Below are 6,490 nucleotides of genomic sequence, written 5' to 3' on the forward strand. Positions count from 1 at the left end.
TATTCACTAATTGTTCTTTTCCCTCTTTTTAATGGGTTTTGGAAACATCTGAGGCGTGTGAGCACACACTTAGCGGTGATACTTTTTCTTTTCCCATATTTTTCCTCATGAAGCCATATTTTCCTAATGCCTTTTTTTAAATGGCAGGTCAGCCTGATAAAGATATAGAAATTTTGGCCAAGGAGTTCCAGAAGTTACTGCAGGATTCGGAAGCGCCCGCCGAGGATGTCAATTCCCGTGTCCTAAGGAGCGGGTCAACTCATGACAGAGTTCCTCCTCCTCTTCCTTCGTCTCCCGCATGATAACAAAGGTAATATCTTGACTAACCAAGAATTCACAATGGCTACTAACACTATTAAACTTCTGCCGACTACGGCATCAGTCAGAGCTTTCGCAGGCAATGAACCGGATTACAGTGCGAGAGACTTCATCCTGCAATGCGAGGATGTTATGAACAAATCATTTGTGTCAGAACCGGGTGATAAAATCTCCTTCCCCAGCCACTGGGGGAGCAAGCCAGCTCAACTCAGTGCCGGTCCCAAGCCCGGGTAAATGGGGAAGGTTGTTATCAGGAAGGGCATCCGGCTGTAAAACCACCTGCCAAAGCCAGCATGATGAGTCTCAATGCAGGAGTTTCGACAAAGGTTAGGGCGTACCCCGGAAGCGACGCACAGGGGCCTCGCCCGATCTCTGTGATGAAGCGAGGGCTACCGCGCGGTGAGCGTGCGCGGCTAAAGAAGCCAGCTCCAATAAACATGAGAGTGGGAACACTAAATGTTGGCACCATGACGGGACGAGGGAGAGAGGTGGTCGAGTTGATGAGGATGAGAAGGATTAGTGTTCTGTGTGTGCAGGAAACGAGATGGAAGGGAAACAAGGCGAAAGAGCTAGCTGAAGGATATAAATTGTATTATAGTGGATCAAATCAAGAGGGAAGAAATGGAGTTGGAATTATACTATCACCTGATATGAAAGAAAAAGTGATAAGTGTAACCAGAGAAGGAGACAGGATAATTGTAATGAAGGTAATGGACAGGGCATGGGGATTAAACATTGTAAGTGCTTATGCCCCACAAACAGGAGTTACAGAGGAAGAAAAGGAAGTATTTTGGAGAAGGCTGGAGGGCGTGATGGAAAGTTTTCCAGCAGAGGAGAGAGGATGATGGGTGCTGATCTTAATGGACATGTAGGAGAGGACAACAATGGCATTGAAAGAATACATGGCGGGCATGGGTATGGAAGGAGAAATAGAGATGGTGAAAGAGTGGTAGATTTGGCTGTATCGTTTGACCTCATGGTCACGAATACATTTTCTCCAAAGGGAAGAGCATACCATCACCTATAAGAGTGGAAACAATGCAGCACAGATAGACTATATTATGTATAGGCGGTCAGACATAAGGGAGGTAAAAGACTGCAGAGTAATACCCGGTGACCACGTTGCACCACAACATAGACTGGTGAGGGTGAGACTGCAACGGTTAGAATTTCAGACAAAAGTGCTGGAAAGGATGGACTGTGATATAAAAGATGTTAATAGGTGGTTTGAGACAAACGCGGAAACAATGAGGAATGCAGCCCGGGAAGTACTGGGACAAACATCAGGTAAACCACGCAGTGTAAGGTGATGGAAACAGGACATACAAGAAAAGTTGAGGGAAAAGAAGGGAAAAGAAGGAGGCGAAGCGGAATTGGGAACAGACGAGGAATCAACTGGATAAAGATGAATACCAGCGAGCGAGGAAGGCGGCAATGAAAGAAGTAGCAGTGGCGAAAGCGGAAGCTTGCGAGAACATATACGAAGAATTGGAAACATCCCAAGGTCAGAAGAAAATATACTGGCTGGCGAAAAGCCGAAACAAGGCTACAACAGATATTCAACACATAAAGCAAATACTAGATGCGGAAGGGCGTGTACTGAGTAAAGAGGAAGAGGTGCGTGAAAGGTGGAAGGAGTATTTTTCAGGACTGCTAAACGAGGAGAATCACCGTGAATATTTTGAAGATGGAGTTCCATGTGAGGGACCAACGAGGCCAATTGAGAGAGTGGAAGTGGAGAAGGCCCTGAAGAAAATGAAGAGGAACAAGGCAGTTGGCCCGGATAACATCCCCGTGAAGGCATGGTTGGCTTTGGAAAGGGAAGGAGTAGATATTTTGTGGATACTAATGAGGAAAATTGAAGACCAGCAAGTTATACCGGAGGAGTGGCGAGAAAGTGTAATGGTTCCAATCTTCAAGGAGAAAGGGAATGTGCAAGATTGTGCAAACTATCGTGGAATAAAGCTTCTGTCCCACACAATGAAGATCTGGGAGAGGATTATGGATGCAAGATTGAGACAGGTGGTGGAGATAGCAAGGGGCCAGTTCGGATTTATTCCTAAAAAGGGAACGACTAGCGCAATTGTTGTGCTAAGACAGATGATGGAAAAATAGAGAGAGAAGCAGAGGGAGATACACGCAATATTCATTGACCTGGAAAAAGCTTATGATCGAATTCCGAGGCAGGAAATATGGAGATGCTTGAGGAAGAAAATGGTACCAGAGAGTTATATAAAACAAATTATGGAGATGTACAGAAATGTGAAAACGAGGGTTAAAACTGCAGCAGGCATGACTGCCATGGGACATTATGTATGCGGATGATGTGGTGTTGGTTGGTGAATCAAAACAAGAAGTGGAGGAGAGGATGGAGGGCAGACCATGGTGACCACCTGGGGAGTATCGGTAGCGAAGACCCAGCCCGCAGGAGACGGATGAAGACTGGGGAAGACTCTGAGGAGAGACTTAGAACACAGCGAGAGGGCGTCTGGGCGATCGAGAAAGAGAGCGATCTCGCAGCGCTGGACAGAAGTCGAGTAGACAGGGGCGACAGGGGGACATACATAGAGCAGGTGGTGTTTAGTACAGCGGTCCAAGGAGTCCAAGAGCATATAGTGAGTGCGGTCTTCAGAAACCGCAAGGTAAGTGGAAAGCGTGTCGGTGTGCAGAAAATATGGCGTGCCATCAAGATGAAAAGGCAACGCGTCCATTTTAAACACATCGAACACGTCTCCTGCGGGCTGGGTCTTCGCTACCGATACTCCCCAGGTGGTCACCATGGTCTGCCCGGACAGCCCGGTCTCCTTATACAAGCAGACCATCAACGGGACGGGTCTCCTCAGCCTCGGTATGGGCTGTAGTGCCCACTCCGACGCCTTCAGCCTCCCTGCCTCTGCTACTATGGACGGTGACGCCCCGCTGACGGTTCATCGCGCCCCCTTCCACATCGGACGTGACGTGGTCTCATCGCTCCTGGCCAAGACTCCCCTTGGCCCTTTCCCCTCCCCGCCGCCGTCGCCCGGATCGTCTCTGGCCCCCCCGCTGGACCTCCCTCCAGCACTTCACGCGCTCCAGGAATCCGTCTCTCCGGTCCCCGCCTTCGACCCCTTCCTCCCTTGGTGGGGGTGGCTGCTCCTCCTCGGCGTCGTCTTCGTCGCCGGTGGGGTAGCCTTCTTCTGTCTCTTCAGGTCCCGTCTCTCGCTGGACTCCTCCCCCACGATCCCGCCATCCCCGTCTTGGCCCTCCATGGTCGTCCGCCGGGCGGAACGCTTCGTGCCACGAGGACGTGGCGTGATTTTAACGGGGGGGGTATGTGGTGCCCCGCGAGCCGCGACACCACTCGTGTCATCATCATTATTTTCCGATGACAACAGCGGTATCGACCGCTAAAACACAACACGGACTCCAAGACATGATTGTCCCCACACACACTGTTCATTTACCAACCTATACACAATTGCAATTGCCCATTAACGCACCCGCTTATCTCTCTAAGCCAAAACACAATCAACCGCGGCCAAAACACAATCAACCGCGGCCAAAACACGATCAACCGCGGAACAAAATGTTATGAAAACAAAGCTGCGTCACCGCGTGAATTAAGCATGTCGGTTAGGTAGATTATTGTATGAGCTCGGTGTGAGTTTGATGTATGACTCACACGCCTGACGTATTACCCTCGCGATGTCTGTATGTATGTCTGCCTATATAAGAAGCATTTATTCAGGCTTGACCTCAGATCAACCAGCACTCTGTTCGTTGCTGGACACTCAGTTGTCCTTCCCTAGACAACATGGGTAGAACATTCATCTTGCTACTGTGAGTATGGAGTAATGTGGTACCATAGAGGAAAGCGTATCTAACATATCTATTGTGTTCTATTATCTTAGTTTTACTTAGGATTATATTTCTATGATACTTTATTGTGTGAGTTTTTACTCAATATTATACCAGTGTTAACGTCAGTAACCAATAGTGAAAGAAAACCTGAAGACTCATTGAGTCTAGTAAGCCAGTCGCTGGTTTAAGCAATATTTTTACCCTCTGTAATATTAAGTAGTATTAAGGTAGAATAAAATACATATAAGAAAGGCGACACCGTTTCATCACCCCATTTACGAACTCCTTTAAATACTCCTAAAGTACCAGAATTTTAAGTCAAGTGTCACTAATACAAACAGTGTGTCGTCTACCCTGTGTGCCCGTATTACGGGTTACAACAACTGTAACGATCATTTCTTAGATAAAGGTATACAGTACTTCATACAGTCTCGTTTCCCTTTCCTCAGTATTATCGTCAAGAACATGACGACCTAAATACTTTTCATTTAGAGTTTCATTACTAAAATCCTTCAGAAATAAGTCAGATTTGCTTATCAAAAAAAGTAGTTTTACTGGTATATATATATATATATATATATATATATATATATATATATATATATATATATATATATATATATATATATATATATATATATATATATATACATATATATATATATATATATATATATATATATATATATATATATATATATATATATATATATATATATATATATATATATATATATATATATATATATATATATATATATATATATATATATATATATATATATATATATATATATATATATATATATATATATATATATATATATATATATATATATATATATATATACATATATACATATATATATATATATATATATATATATATATATATATATATATATATATATATATATATATATATATATATATATTCATTCATTCTTCATGCTTCCTAAACCACACACACAGAAAAAAAAATGTGTTAAAAAAATAAGACGTGCATACTTAACTGATAAATAAGTAAACATGAAATTGCGGAAAAAAAAATTAATATATTTACTCCATACCCACTGACATAATAAGGTAACTCTAAACTACATTAGATGATAATCTTGTTGCAACAGCATCACCAGTACTTATCACTCGAATCCGTCACCTGATACAGAATCTTGGCATTACATGCAACTTACAAACAGTTTGCTGCACACATGTTTCCCACAACGTCAGTTTATTAGCACCGTGGGGTGACCAGACACCCCAAAGGAAACAGATGTGTCTTTTTTTCAAAGGACCTGCCACGGGACTGTCAACATTTCAGTAGTCTCTCCTCTCACGTATTCAGGAAGGTACTAGAAACGAGAGTGATCTAAGTGTTGCCAATTCAAGACGGTGATCAAAAACGTCTTTTGGGGGGTTATTCAAACACCCCAGGATACTAATGTAGGGTTAAGGAAAGCCTACCATCGCTATAGGGCAGGACGTCGAAAAAGAGATCAAATAAAATGAGATAAAGTCAAAATGTACGTCGGTTACACCTAACTATAGAGGGGTTGCACTGACGTCACACCGCTTTTAGGGAAAAATAACTGTCAGCCATTTTAGGAGGCACGAGCGATCAGCTGAGCCCCTGGCCCGCTGGCACGTGCCTGCCGTCTTCATCTCTCAATCTAAGTGACTATGCAAAAAATCTGGACAGTGAGGCTAGGCTTCCTTGTATAACTATCCGTTAGTCTGGCAAATGATGATGGACACACCGTATATACATTTATTTTCAAACTTTAAGATATATTTGATGATATCAACAATGAATATATGACTAATTTAACCCGGGGCATCCTCGGGCGGTGTTTAGTAAGAGCATCAGAACGTAAGGGGTTCCCAAAAAGCCCACTGACCTATACTTGCTAGCCCCGGTATACCTACCGCGAGTGGCAGTGTAGCACTTATCAGTAACAGTAATAGATGGGCCCCCCCCACACACACAGTAATAGATGGGCCACTAACATAGAGACCAACACAGTAACATGGCGGGGAAAAGCTCTCTTGCGGTAAATATGTTCTCGCCCAAAATGACGGGCCTTTGCGGGGCAGCTGAGAAGTGATCAGCTGATCGCTGATGATGACGTCACGTGCAACCCCTCTATACTAGGGGTGTGATATTAACAAACTAGATGGAAATCGCTACGGGTGTGATTTTAACAAACTTAAGATGAGGGAACATATAAAGATTTCAACCAAATTACATTACTTCTTCAACTGTCTTTTAAATTTTGTTATCAGACAGACAGACAGACACGAAGAATATTCATGTTCATGTTCCTCCCTTCAC

The sequence above is a fragment of the Eriocheir sinensis genome, unplaced genomic scaffold (genome assembly GCF_024679095.1).
Source record: "Eriocheir sinensis breed Jianghai 21 unplaced genomic scaffold, ASM2467909v1 Scaffold10, whole genome shotgun sequence".
Lineage (NCBI taxonomy): Eukaryota > Metazoa > Arthropoda > Malacostraca > Decapoda > Varunidae > Eriocheir > Eriocheir sinensis.